This window comes from Myotis nattereri (genome assembly GCF_964212035.1).
Source record: "Myotis nattereri genome assembly, chromosome: 9".
NCBI classification, from domain to species: domain Eukaryota; kingdom Metazoa; phylum Chordata; class Mammalia; order Chiroptera; family Vespertilionidae; genus Myotis; species Myotis nattereri.
In genome coordinates, this window is record NC_138084.1 from 65,215,779 (window position 1) to 65,231,461 (window position 15,683).

Consider the following 15,683-nt stretch of genomic DNA (forward strand, 5'->3'; position numbering starts at 1 on the left):
TGTCTTCTTTTACTTTATATATCTACATGGCAATTCACTAAATGGAGTGGGAAATCTTTTTAACCAAATACTATAGAACCATCACAGTGTCTTTAGCCAATAGAGAAGTAAAAAAAAACACCTCCTCCTACTCTTATTTAAGACATAAAAGAGTATTTGACAGAGGGAGAGAGAAAGATGGATGGAATTAGGGAAGCAGAGAAAGATTGTGGCTGCTATATCCCATCTATATTTGCTAAAGGGATGGATCCAAATGCAATTTATGCCTACAAATCCAATTTGAAATGTCACATGCTTATTAACATCAGTTTATTTTTCTATAAACACTTTGGGAAGCACTGGAAAACCACAGCTATTATGAGCCCAAACAGATAAAACTCAGTTTGGATTGCATTTTATTATAACTGTAATGTAATACAGTGAAAAGTCCTGGACCCAAAGTCGGATTTTCTGGATCAATTTCCAGTTCAATCTTTAATCAGCTGTGTAACCAAAAGCCAGTCAATAACTTGACCTATTTGGGCATTAATCTTATAAAATGAAACAGACCAGATAATTTCTAAGATCCTTTCTCACTCTAGAATTTGATAAATTTATATTATAAGAATGAAATATGAATTCTCTTTGTTACATTTGCCAGTGTAACCAAAATTAAACATTTTCTTCCAAATTATCAATTTTATCCTGATTTACTTTGCAATAAATGGGTAAGACTATATAAATCAGAAACAATTACCAACATTATTATTCATATCTCACTAAATAAATTAATTTTACTTATTAATGGTTATGTTAAATACAAAATATTTAGGTGATATTAAATTAAACTCATTTTCCTCTAATTCATTTTTCCTTTTTTCTTTTACCTTGAGTTGATAATGCCTTCAAGATTGTGAACAAATTTTATGCCATCATTGTCACAAAGAGAACCAGAAAAAATGATACAAAAATATTACATTTGAAAGCAAAACATTTACCATCAAAGATATCGCTTCTTAGGATTATCTATAAATCTTCATTTTAAGTGATCAGAAATATAACATAAAAATATATCTAAAATGAATGTTGATTTTTCTTTATATAAGTGGGTCCCCACTTTATTTTAAAAATACTAATAGAGAAATTAATGGTCCTGATCAAATTATATGAATTCTGGTTTTTGTCTGTTAGACATTACCACTTTGGTTTAATGTCATTCATTTGTATAGACAAATACCTGTAATCCCTTCCATAAAGTTGGCAGTTAATAGTACCTGTTGTAGTCCTCTTTACATATATGCTTTTCTTGCCCTTGAGAAGTACAAAATTTACTTTTTACTCCCTGTTAACCCATACTGTTACAAGCCATGTTAAACTTAGGCTCTGGATGATGGACAGTGATAATAAACTACAGAATAGAAAAAGTAAAGCAAATTATCATATTGAGACGTGAGAAAAATATTTAGGTTTGGGTAATGTAGAACTTATCATTTACAGTGGATTTAGAATAATTAATAGAAATACGTATGTGCTGTAAAAATTGAAAGCTTCAAAACTGCAAGGTATAAAAGAAATTGCCTATCACTTTTTCCCAGTTCCCTCAAACACTGATTGGATTCTGGATGGCTCCATATGTTTTAGGAGAAGAAATGAAAATGTTATTTCGAAGGGAGGTTTGGGAAGGCCTCTGGACTTGTTAATACCTTCTGTTTGAAAGGCCAATTGAATATTCTAGGAATAAGAGGGGTAGGATAGGGTTCAGAAGAGAAGCACATAGGGTGATCTGTGCGTTTCAAAGGAGAACCCCTGAAGAGACCTTAGTGGGGCTCCAGGCCGGCCCAGTAGAGTAAGAAAGCCAAACAGAGTTCAGGGACTTAAGCAGGAAGAGTAGTGTGCCTTTGAGCCCTCTCTGGATTAACTGCCTTGAGACCTGACCTACCAGTGCGTGATTGCATGAGGGTTATTCAGAAGAGAAAGGAGGGTATAACTTTTAAGCACATTAACACTATAGAGTGGCAAATGAATCAGCCAAATATCTACCCTCCCCTTGCCCACCCCCCCCGCAAAAAAAAAGATACCAATGCTGTTAATAACGCATTTTCTGCTTAGTTAACTACTGCATTATTGCAGAGGTTTTTAATATAATTAAATTCTGTTAAAACTTTTTACTATAAAATAGTTTATTTATCTGCTCTTTTACACAAAATTGTATGTTCAGCTGAGCACAGTTTGAAACTGCCTTAGATGACATCTGAGACAGTCTGTTATTGGCAGACCCTTATTTTCTGGGGGTGTCATCCGAGTGATCTGTGGACTACAATGACTTCAGGATCACAGCTGGATAGAAATACCATGTTGATTAGCCACTTCCGTTTTTACTCTAATAGGCAGATGGTCTCAAAAAGCAAAATTTGAAGACTCCTCTTCACTTTTTGTCAATGCAGTAAAATCAAGTAATGCCTCTGAAGTTATCCTATATAATAAAAGACTAATATGCAAATTGTCCCCTCGACCAGGAGTTTGACCTGGAGTTTGACCATGGGATGGAGCTGGCTGACCAACTCACCCCAGCCAGCCCTGCCCCCGATTGGCATCCCCCACCCCGATCAGGGGTGGGGCTGACCAGCCAACCTCCCCCTTCCCCCCCCACCCGGGCCAGATCACGGCCAACGGGGGTGAGCCAGCCGGACCCCACCCATGCACAAATTCATGCACCAGTCCTCTAGTCACATATAAAAAGATAGGCTTGGCTATCCAAGTCACACAGGCCTCACTTTGTTCATTTAAATATCATCCACTAAAACGAACCTTCTGGTTATGGTACTTACTATGGTAGGGATACCAAACTTTTTAATTTATTTAGAAGCTCCATTTTTGATAGATGTTTTATCTTTATAATATACTTACATAGCATTAAGGGTGATATGAAAGTTGCTAGCTCCTATGAAATGTGTTTAACCTTGACCATGAAGTCAATTGGATTTACTTCAGTGATATTTATTAAACCAAATTCTCCCCTAACTCAGTCATTTTCAATAGTGACATACTTGGACTTGTTAGTCTTTCTAATATGTACAGCAAATTTATAGTAAATATTTTCATGCAAAACAACACTCTAAATATCTTGAGTTTCAGTTCAGAATTTCCATTAAGTTTATTCAGTATTACTCTGACTTTCTACCAGCTATTCTGCAAGTGTACATTGAAGAATAATCAGTGGAACTTGACTCCAGAACTACTTCCTTGTCCCAATATGACAAGACTTATTTAAGACCACACATTTTTATAAAGTACATATGTACCACACAGTTTAGAATAAATAAATAAATGAATGAATAAGTAAATAAATAAATAAATGAATAAATAAATAAATAAATGCATAACGTCAAGCCCACTCTTTAAATTATAACATTGTAGCCTTCCACCTTTATCAAATGTCCAAGTTACTAAAATGAGTATCTAAATTATTTTCAGAGCATAAAATTCTCATCTTTTTTCAATATTGCAATTTTATCCACAGTGTTTGCTTTATTTCTTAAGAAACCTCTATTCAAATCTTGATCATTTTTTTTACAGTACCTCTATCTCACTCTTATATTCTTGTACTCTTCTCCCTTTTATTAGTCATATTGATTTGTGGGTCCATTCAAATGAATTAAATTAGGAAGGATGATGGATTATGTCAGTCTTAACTGGGGACACCATAGGGCATTGTAGTAGATTCCATCGTTTGTTACCCAGAATCCCCTTTTAAAACTAAGGTACCCCTTCCCCCATCCAATCCACTAAGACAGGGCCCAGTGGAGTCCCTCTCTAGGAATCATTCCCAGCCAATGAGAGTTGTCTCTCAATATCTTTTATCAAACATGGAGCATATGTAGAACTATTTAGGAAGGTGACATTTTAAATTTCCTACTTTCTCAATAAGTTTAACATTAAATTATATCATCTTGTGAACACCTTAGGTAAATATCCCTCATCCATTGTAGAATTGTGGGTTAATTATTCTCATTGATGGAAATATTTTCATATATTCATCAAAATCACTCACACCTATAAAGTTTATACTATGACTATATGGTTACATTTACATTATATAACTTCTTTTCTGCTAGTATTTATAAATGACTATTATGAACAATCTCCTTTGCCATAAATATGTTTCTGTTATATGTATTTTTAAAATCAACCCTACAAATCAGACTCTTCAACATTTAATCACTTCAGAATAAATTTGAAAGTTTCATTATTCAATTAAGACCTAGGCTAAAATAATATTAATAGAATTTTACATCATGAAGAGAACTTTTGCCCTTTCTCTCTCATACCTATTGTTTCATGTGATTTCCACAATAACATTGTGAGCCAGGCAAATCTACACTAATAAAAGAGAAAAATGGTAATTGGCGTACGGCGATACCTTTATCATTGGCTAATCAGGGCTATATGCAAATTAACTGCCAACTAAGATTGGCAGTTAACTGCCAACTAAGATTGGCAGTTAACTGCCAACAAGATGGCGGTTAATTTGCATATGTAGGCACAATGCAGGGAGGCGAAAGGGAAAGCAGGAAGAAGCCCCCTGCCACTGACAGTGATCTGAAACCCAGGGGGGAGCTAAGAGCTGGGGGGCAGGGCAAAGGCAGCCCTGGGGCCGCCTTTGCCCTGCCCCCCAGCCATGATAGGAGAATCAGGCGCCTTTGCTGCCCTGGCCAGTGATAGCAGGAAGTAGGGGTGGAGCCAGCGATGGGAGCTGGGCAAGGTCGAAGCTGGCAGTCCCAGGAGCTAGGGGTCCCTTGCCTGGGCCTAAAGCGGAGCCCACAATCGCGGCACCCCCCGCTGCCACTGCAGGTCCCCGCTGCCTGGGCCGGACGCCTAGGCCAGAGGCGTTAGGCCTGGGCAGGGGCGGAGCCTGCAACCGCGGGGAGCTGGGGGTCCCCTGCCCAGGCCTGACACCTCTGCTGGAGGCCTCAGGCCTGGTCAAGGGGCCGATCCGGTGATTGGTGATCGGAGGGTGATGAGGGTCAACTCCTCTGGCTGAGGCATCAGGCTTGGGCGGGGGGTGGAGCAAGCAATCAGAGGGAGATGGGAGTCCCCTGCCCAGGCCTGACACCTCTGGCGGAGGCGTCAGGCCTGGGCAAGGGGCCGATCAGGCAATCGGAGGGTGATGGGGGTCAATGCCTGAGGGCTCCCAGTATGTGAGAGGGGGCAGGCTGGGCTGAGGGACACTCCCCCCCCCCCACCCCGTGCACGAATTTCGTGCACCAGGCCCCTAGTTATATATAAATGAGGAAACTGAGTCCCGGGAAGGAAGATGTGTGAAGGGTCTCACTTTTGGGTTTCTGAGCAAAACAGACACAATGACCACACAGCCGCCACCATTATCATTGAGCTTAAAACTTCACAGCCATGAATGATATTCCAAATCTGGTTTGATGTTTCAAAGTAAAGACAGAAACTAGCTGTAACTCTTCACTATGCCATTTTGAAAATCAGAGACATAAAGAGATTGCTTCTTCTCTGCAGCCTCACCTCTAAGCTGGAAAGTGTAACCTATTTTTACCTTACTTCATTGATCACTATTCAAACATTAAAATTATATATTCTATAACATAAAGTCAACAAATTGTTGTGTGTGTGTGTGTGTGTGTGTATATATATATATATATATATATATATATATATATATATATATTACTGATTTCAGAGAGTGAGAGTGAGGGAGAGAGAGATAGAAACATCGATGAGAGAGAATCATTGATTGACTGCCTCCTGCACGCTCCCCAGTGGGGATCAAGCCCACAACCCAGGCATGTGCTCTTGACTGGAATCAAACCTGGAACCCCTCAGTCCGCAAGCCAATGTTCTATCCACTGAGCCAAACCAGCTAGGGCAACAAATTGTTTTAAAAAATGCTCCCATAAAAGTTACTGAGAATGAATTGAAAAACATCTCAAAATATCTACTACACTTGCCTCTTCAGATGTTCTGTGGGTGTGTTTTCCATTATTTAAAGCTCACTCTTCTGGCAGCTATAATTGTTTCATTTTATAGTGTTTGATTCTCTTGTTATCAACTTCCCGTTTTAGTCTTTGGGGAAAATTTCTCTAAGTGGACATGAGGTGCAGTGTTACATTGCTTTTACTGCTGAAGACAAAGCAAAGAATGTAGAGGACAAAGGGCTCAACCGTTCTTCTGAAGAAAACGTTCAGTTTCCACATTTGAGACATTTAAAATTGGATCTTTTCTTACCGAGCATGTTACAGCATTGTTGGTTCCACTTGAGTTTTTGGCCACGAAATTCAGCTTTCAAGTTAGATAGCTGGTCGGTAGGGTTTCAGATTCTGTCCTTTTCCCCACGCAGTACTTCATTTATTCCTTTCCCATCCCTCCCCCAGAACAAGTATCAAATTCTACCGAAAGTATTGCTTTCCCTTTTAGCCTTTACATTTTCAGAAATTAGGAATATGCTTATTTTTTCTCAACTCAACACAGTATTTGGTCCACATTAAATACCAAATAAATATTTGTAGAGTTGTTAAAGGAATAAGTGAAGTTAAGAGTATATGAATTAAAAACTAGCCATATAGAGTAGGCCCCTTAGAGAAAAAATGTTGACTATTATACCTAAATAGCTTTTTAAATCCAGGAATGATTCCAACACCTATTTGAATAATATAGAATGCCAGTGATCAGGAGTTTTATTCCTATTGCTTTATATGAAATTTAAATATTTTTGATGTTGTGCTTAAAATAGTTATTTTCTCTGGAAATATTAATAGGAGCTTTAATAAAAGAAAAATATAAAATGGATTCTAGTTATCATGTTGAAGCAATGCTGATATGTTTTATTGGTTTCCTGTTATTTAAAAAGAATGCCCTGCATATATATCTATGTATCCAGAGAATATAATTTAACCTGCAGAGTGATGAAATGCATAGTATAATAAGACCCTTAATACTAGAAATTTTTTTACCTTGTAGGAATAATATATATATGGGGATTTTTTTTTTAGTGTTTGAAAGAAAACCTTGGTATATAAAAGGCTGTCTTTATTCTCTAATACCACATAAGGCTAGGGTTTTCATAAGAAAACATGGTTCCGTTTTACATTTTGAAGTACTATTGATATGTGAGCATTGTGTTTTAGACTGACTCCTATGTTATTTCTGAAAGTGATTTTCAAAGAGCAAGGTTTTTGATAGGCTGCTATTTTCAAGACATCTTTGAAATTCTACCTTTATTTTGCAATTTCTCTTCTGCATCTGTTTTGTATTAAATTCTAAAGAGTGTCTAAGTGCTACGATGTCTTTCGCTTTTGCTTTTCAAAATCCTTTAGTTTCTTTCCTGTACTATTTTTATCACATTATAATAGAAAAGCGACTCTAGGAGCCTAGAATTAATAACTCGGTAGGTAGCCTCTCAGATACATTTTCTCTCTTAGAAAAGGAGGAAGAGGGAATTTTTATAAATAACAATTGGGCTATTATAATTCACTTTCTTCATCTGATACATGTTATATAAGAGAAGTAGAAAAGATCAGTTTAGAGAATTTGGACAGCATGACGCCATTTTCTTTAATGAATAACTAATGTCTCCATAGAGTACTTTTTATTTTTTTTTTAATATATTATATTGATTTTTTTACAGAGAGGACGGGAGAGAGATAGAGAGTTAGAAACATCGATGAGAGAGAAACATCGATCAGCTGCCTCCTGCACACCTCCTACTGGGGATGTGCCTGGGTACATGCCCTTGACCGGAATCGAACCTGGGACCTTTCAGTCTGCAGGCCGACGCTCTATCCACTGAGCCAAACCGGTTTTGGCCATAGAGTATTTTTTAAATCTAAGATAGATGAATTCTGAATATGTCACAGTTCCACGAAGATCTATTGAGCACCTACCCATGAGGCAGCTGCCCAGGACTGAGGGTTCTGTAGTAATCAAGGCCAACCTCTGTGAAGGGTGTATGAATACAACTGAGGTAGAGTGCTGCCTTTGAGGGGCCTCATCTCACAGAGGAACAGACTTATAAATGGGTATGTGGCAAGGGCAGTGGAAGAAGTATGTTTAGGGAACTCAGTCCAAGTTACGCATCATCCAACCTGTGGGAGCAGTATGCTTCCTAAACCAAATAACACTTCTTAAACCAAATAATGCCTGAGCCTATTCTTAAAGAAAAATAAATAAAGAGAGACGATGCAGAAGGTGGAAATACATTCTAGGTAGAGACTGGGCATGAGGAAAATATGAAAGATACTGAGGTTTTGTCTATCTGATTCCAATAACAAGTGGTGATCTTACAGTGAAAGCAATCCTCATCTATCTGTTATAGTAATTCTGTTTTCAAGAAATCTTCTCATATCACCTATTAAAGTTACATCAATGACCATGATTATCTTTGGCTCCAATTATAGCAAGTTACATAGTCTAACAAAAGTAAAGCTGACAGATTTTTCAAAAATAAATCCAGGGATAAATTGCATGTTGTTAAGCATAAGTATATGTGGTTTACATAAATTTACATGTTGCTTAAAGCTTTCTACAGGGTATACAAAAAAGAAATTATATTACAATGTTAAGATTCAATATCCAGAGTCATTACAATAATTCCCTGAGAAGCAGTATGTGATTTCTTATTTTCAGGACACTGCTTATTATTCTAGAAGCAGTTCTAAGAAAATGGACTAAAATAAAAATTTCTGTCTTCCATATTTATTTCTTTACTAGAGAACTGGTGCACAAAATTTGTGTATGAGGGGGGTGTCCCTCAGACCATCCTGCACCCTCTCCAATTTGAGACCTCTTAAGGGATGTCTGACTGCCCGTTTAGGCCTGATCCCACTTAAATGGGCAGTCGGACACCCCTCTCACAATCCAGGACTGCTGGCTCCCAACCACTTGCCTGCCTGCCAGCCAGATCACCCCCTAATCACTCCCCTGCCAGCCTGATCGATGCCTAACTGCTCCCCTGCCGACCTGATTGTCCCTAACTGCCCTCCCCTGCAGGCCTGGTCACCCCTAACTGCCCTCCTCTGCCTGCCTGGTCACCCCTAAATGTCCTCCCCTGCAGGCCTGGTCGCCCCCAACTGCCCTCCCCTGCTGGCCCAGCCACCCCTAACTGCCCTTCCTTGCCAGCCTGGTCACCCCCAACTGCCCTCCCCTGCAGACCTAGTCGCTCCCAACTGTCCTCCCCTGCAGACCTGGTTGCTCTCAACTGCCCTACCCACAGGCCTGGTTGCCCCCAATTTCCCTCCTCTGCTGGCCTGGTCACCCCTAACTGCCCTTCCCTGCTGGCCCAATTGCCCACAACTGCCCTCCCCTGCCGGCCATCTTGTGTCCACATGGGGGTGGCCATCTTGCATGTTGGAGTGATGGTCAATTTGCATATTATCTCTTTATTATATAGGATTACATTATATAATTTTTAAGAATAAGAGTCACACCTATTTTGCTAGCTATTGCTAGAACCTAGCATCATGCCCTGGAAAATTTTTTGCTAAATAAAGTATTTGTTAAATTAATTATTATATAAACAAGTAGAAATCTATACTATTATATATAGACACTTTCTCATTTCCTTGACCAGGTGCTAAACTACCACACACACACAAAAAAGTAATATATTGATATTAGATAATTTTTTAACACATCACTTTCCAAAAAGTTAATGGTCACCTGTAATGTGTATAGTACTTTATCAGGGCAAAAAATATATGGTTGAGTAAAGCATGATCTCTTCTTTCTGGAACTCTTAATCTAGACAGACCTTTAAATAGTGATAAGTGTTATAGTATTGAGACATTATACTGTTGATAGAAAATAACTCTGCAGGAAAATTTTCAGTTATTAACCAAGTATGTCATTGGCAGAAATAATGTTCTTAGAACTAATGTTCTTGGAATTAATGTTCAATTGAATTAAATTAAGTTAATTACTAAAGGTTAATCGGTCAACTAGTATAAGGTAAGATAATTATGATAGTTGTTTAAATACCCTAAATATCAAACTATTTCTTTTTTTTTAATATATTTTATTGGATCAGCTGCCTCCTGCACACTCCCCACGGGGGGTGTGGCCACAAGCAAGGTACATGCCCTTGACCGGAATCGAACCTGGGACCCTTGAGTCCGCAGGCCAAGGCTCTATCCACTGAGCCAAACCGGTTAGGGCTCAAACTATTTCTTATTATACACCTACACATCTGTAAAATCAAAATAATTAACTATTTTGAAGCCAGTTAGCTAAAATAACTTAGAATGCATTAATTGTGAAGATACAACGTTTACTAAATAGGTTAAGGCTTTCATATCAATAAGCTTAAATGAAACTATAAAATACTATATGTTATCCTCTTTAACACCTGGTAGCCCCACAAATAAAGCTAGCATATTGATAAAATTTGTCTTAAAGTAGTTATTAAATATAGCAACAGTATTTCCTAAAAGCATTTCTGAAACTTGCACTTCACGGCCACTGCCTGTTATTTAAGTAGTAATTGATGCTGAGAGGCCTTTGCTTTTCCTGACGTAGGGACCTACACATGCTTTGCTCACCGTGCCCATCACATCAGTGATGATTCTGAACAGCAATGATTCTCTGGTACTTAAAGTAACTTTAGTTAGTGTTAGAGATGCAGGCATTTCACTAAGAATGTTCTCATTTACCTTTAAGAACAATCAGGCAGAATAATAAAGCATCTTCTTTTCAGCTAACTTTTCGGGGACTTCACATTGCCGTTTCCAAACACATTTAGTCTCATAACAGAATTCTGACCAGGATAATCCATTGTTTTATTTTTATATTTAAGATGTTGAGATATAAATATCTTGAGAGAGGAGGGAGTTTTACAGTTTAGAACCAATGAATACCCTCTCCTTTGCCCATCTCTTTTTTCCTATGAATCGCTAAAAGAAAGGAGCTGAGGAGTAGTTTTTCTAACTACTATGTAGTGGTGACTGTTAAACAGTCTGTATCAGTTTTTGCTATAAAACAAACCACCCCAAAACTTAGTGCCTCAAACTATCATTTGTTTAGTTTATAATTCTATGGGTTGGCAAGTTGGGCTGAACTCATCTGGAGTTTATTTGCTGGTCTCAAGACTCACTCATGCATCTTCAGTCAGCTGCCAACCAACTCTGAGGCATTAATGGCTGACTAGTGGCTGGGGCTACAGGGGTACATGGACCGCGTGTTTCTCATCATCCACCAGGCTAGTCAGACTTGTTCACATGGATGTCTAAGGAGTCCAAGATCCAAGAGCAGAAGCATCATGATCCCTTAGGCCAAGGCTCAAACTTGCTTTATGTCACTTCTGTCAAGCTCTATTGGTTAAAGCAAGTCATAAGGCCCTACTAGATGCAAAGGGTAGAGAACCCTCCTCCTGGGAGGAACTGTAGACTATTATGGCAATCTACCACTATCGATTTCCTGTCCCAATTTTTTTGTATTTTTCTGACTTGCAAACTTCATTCCAGAATCCACAAATTTCTCAATCAGCGGTGGCTCTAATTGCTGTTTGAGTTAGCTTATAATGCAAAGCAAACTCCACAAAATTTATGATCCAATTCCATGAGTCAATAATTATAGCCGGACTCAGTTGTTTATCCTACTGGTTTATAGCGGACTCATTAATGCATCTGGGGTTAACTAGGAGTTGTTTGGGAGGTGGCAGCTAGGGTGCTATGTCTCTGCCCTCCGTTGTCTCCACCCGGCAGCAGGCTAGTCTAGGCTATACCACCTGGTTTTCACAGGTTCCAAAGTAGCACTCTCCAGTGCATACCCAGTTTTGCAAGTATGTATTTGTTCTATGTTTGCTAATGTCTACATGACCTATGTTAATCACTTATTATGGCACAGTGAGTGTGAGAAGGGCTAACTCAAAGGCGGATCCAGGAAGGCATAAAAAACTTTGGGGCCATTACTTCAACACTCCTACCGCACAATTTAAACAATTATCAGTGTCAAATGATCCTTAACTTCAGTTATGGTATTATTTTTAAGACAAACTAAAGCTAGATTATGCATGTAGTGATATGTATGGGGTAAAATGAGCATTAGGAAAAATAATCATTTACATAACACTAAAATTCAACATGGGCTGTCACTAGCAACGCAAACTATGTCCACTGCATGGACTGAATTAACTAGTCACAACCTGAATTGACCCCTTTGAATTGAATAAGTGAAGATAGTCAAAGCCCTTGATCTGATTATAGTCATTTTTTTCATTTATAGAGTTTATGTTCTTTTTTTAAAAATCTTAGGATATTTTAACCACTTTACTTGTTAATAGATACTGGGAACAGTTAGGGAAAAGATATTAACAGAGAAAGATTAACTTCTTTATTTAAAAATGAATAAATTAATTGGTTTCTGAAAAATAGCATATTCTGAAGACATATTATGATATTTTCTAGTTTATCTATTGATCTAAAGTAATCTATGTTAAATGTCTCTTCCAAAAATTGGTTTTAATGATTTCTGTGCTTTAGTTATATTTTGAGAGAAACAGAATCAGATATATTTATTAATAAATTGATGAAAAGGGATTCTGGATATATTAAAAACAAACATGAAATATACTTAATATTCCATACCCAAATGAATTCATAGATTCTTTTAGCCATGTAAGCTGATTAGTTTATAATAAATGCAGTTGATGATAAAAACTTACCTTGGTTTTTCTCCATGGTAACCATAGTTTTGAGTTCTAAACCAAAGTCAGCTTTTCATTTGTTCACCATTATGTAGATAGGTTTTTTCTATTTATATAAATAATACCAGCTTATTGTAGATTATTTGAACATACTAAAACTGGAAAAAGAATGAAAATCCCTTGGAACCACACTACCTAAAAATAATCACCATTAAGCTTTGTAATCATGTTTTCATGCATCTCTTTAAGCATAATAGACACACATTATACAAGTGTACAATATCATGCAGGCTGCACTTATTAAGACGACTTTCCCCTACTTCTACCCTCCTATAACAGCATTTACCACAACTTCTTAAGCTTGTTAGTATCCAAATGTAAGCCCTTCTATATTTTCTCTGTTCTGCTGTAAGCCTAGGCAGATGTATATATGTACAGGGAAATTTTTGTCATTATTTTTAAAAAACTGAAACATATTTTGCATCTCATTTCTCTCATTTAATAACCTTGAAGGTTTTTTTATATCTCTAATTCATTCTTTTCAATGGCTACATTATTAGTCCATGGCATCACTATACCTCTATTTAGCCATATGCCCATTGAAAAGATTAACTTGATTTCTTGTTTGGGGGGATTTATGAAGAAATGCTACAGAAAACATCTCTAAATATCTGCATCCATGTGTATCAACAATTTTATTTCTATGGGATAAATTCCCAGAACAGATTGCAGGGCGAGAGAAAAAAACTATTTGTAATTTAAATAGATGCTGCCAGATTTTCTTCCAGGAGATGATACAATATCAAAGTATTTTACTGGGTGACCTCATTATATAGTAAAAGATTAGTAGATTGGGTGGGGAGGAGATATGAAGGGGTTTTGGTGTGGGCTCAGCTTTGTCCCTACGTAGCTTTATGGCTTTCAATGATTCATTTCACCTGAGCCCTCATCCACAAACTGAAGAGGTTAGAGGAGATGATTCCTAATGTCCCTACCTAATTCCAAAGTTCTGTAATTTTAAATGTTATGTTCAAGGACTGAATGCCAAGGAACTCTCCTCATGTGGCACTCAGTAACTGAAGTGAAATGATTTTAGTATGTTTTAGTGAACATTAACCATTTTTTCAGGAGGGATCACTCGTAGCTCCAAAATCATATTGTTCTCTATTAAATATTGCATACCTGCTTAATTCATGGAATATAATTTAAAATCTCATGATGTCCTTAGAATTGGAAAAATTTTAATGCAGAAGGAATTCCAAACTGAAAAACATGATCTCAAATCAGAATTCTTCTCTATGACTAAGAAGATATGTGTATATATAACATCTTCTTATATGTTAAAAGGTTCTTCTACAGTTAAATAAAGATTTCCTCTTTAAAAGCAATAATAATCTTATAAATGGGTAAGAGATCAACATTCCTTATTTTGTGTAACCAGCAAACATACACAAAAAAAGATTCACAATAATGAAAAGTTTAAAACCTACCAATATGTACCTTAGGAAAAAATATATGTGCCTATATAGTTATTGATGTTGGTGTCAATTCAAAAATGCAATGCTTTGGAGAGTCTTGTAAATATGATTTTGAAATATCAGAGCTCTATTAGATAGTTACAGAAGAGGGAGGAGCAGTAGTAGCTTATGGCATCATAGACGATTTTCAATCTCGGTCTGAGTGAACTGATTCTTTATAAATTAAATATGGTAAATTCTTTTATAAAATTGTAAAGCCTGTTATTAATGAGTTCACTCTGGCAAAGTGTCTTGACTGGCTTTCAAAATGTCATTTGAATTTGACTGAGAGTCTTTGACCTTGAACTTTTCATAGTCAGCTTTTGATTGACACATTTATTCAATTTGACCTTTTGTTTTAACTGAACTATTCTTCTGTTTAAATCTTCATTGGAAGATTGCTGTTGTAGCCTACAATCTAAGCAGTAATTTGAGTAGTCTTTTTTGACATTGATGTGTTTGAATTTTCTAAATTCTTAGTGTTTTTGATGTTGATGAGAATCTTCATGACTGAGTGAGGGTGCCTAATGGATGCTGTGACCCAAATTTCCTTCTTGATTGTAATAAGGTTCTTTTTCATTCAGAAACTTGTTCCTAAGCATTAGTAGCTATCAAATTAGGCTTGACAAAAGAATACTCAGTATTTGGTCTTGAAGCACATGGTTGAAATAATGCAGCTACTTGTTGAAGGCTGCACTTGTTAAAATGTTTACTAATATTGCACATGAAATATAAATACATAAAGATTTTGAATTTTGAGACAAAAAGCTTGAAACAGCTTGAAATTTGTGGCAAATTAACATTTAGAAATTCTTTATAAAATTAATTATTTCATTTGAAATAGTATGTTTTTGCAAAAAGATTAGACATAAAAATATCGCTATCTCCTTGGTTACATTTTTCTTTTAAAATGTCTCTTAACACTTATTTCATGGCAAGCTATCTTCTTTCATATATGTGAGGAGGTTTTCATGTGCTAGGCATTGTGCTATGGACTGGGTATGCCAGAGTTAAATAACAAAATTTCAAGTGGGTGAAATGTAAAGATCTTATTAGCTTATTGAATGACTTTTGAATTAGGCAGCATCCTCTGCAGCAAATAGAAAGGAGTTCTGAAGAGCTGTATAAAAATGGAAGAGTTTGATAGGCAAAGGTGGGGAAGGAGTGCATTATTTCAATGTTAAATAACATGCCTAGGGGGATGCAAGTGAGCTGTGAGGCAAATTAGCTCGCTAGTGCCTCCTGGAAGATTACATTCTTGGCAGAAGCTGAATCTGCAACTGGGATTGGTAGTAAGTCTAACTTTGATGATGTGGACTCAGCACCAGTGACTTTGTTTGGGGCCTTTTGTCTCTTTTTTAACAACAGTGAAGGGAATATCATCTTTATAAGAATAAAGTGCAAATGTGATTGATATTCACAAGATCAAAATATGGTTAAAATGCCTACAGGTTATATTTATCCAGGGGGTAGAAAAGCATTTTTTTAAAGTTCTTTTATAGTTCAAGAATATGAAAAGAGAAACT

The 15,683-nt window shown here is 37.0% G+C and overlaps 1 protein-coding gene across 1 annotated transcript in view; it reads left to right on the forward strand.

The window, feature by feature from the left end:
• CNTN5 (contactin 5) overlaps positions 1-15,683 on the forward strand; it is a 1,066,495-nt gene that overhangs the window by 937,582 nt on the left and 113,230 nt on the right. The window lies entirely within an intron of this gene.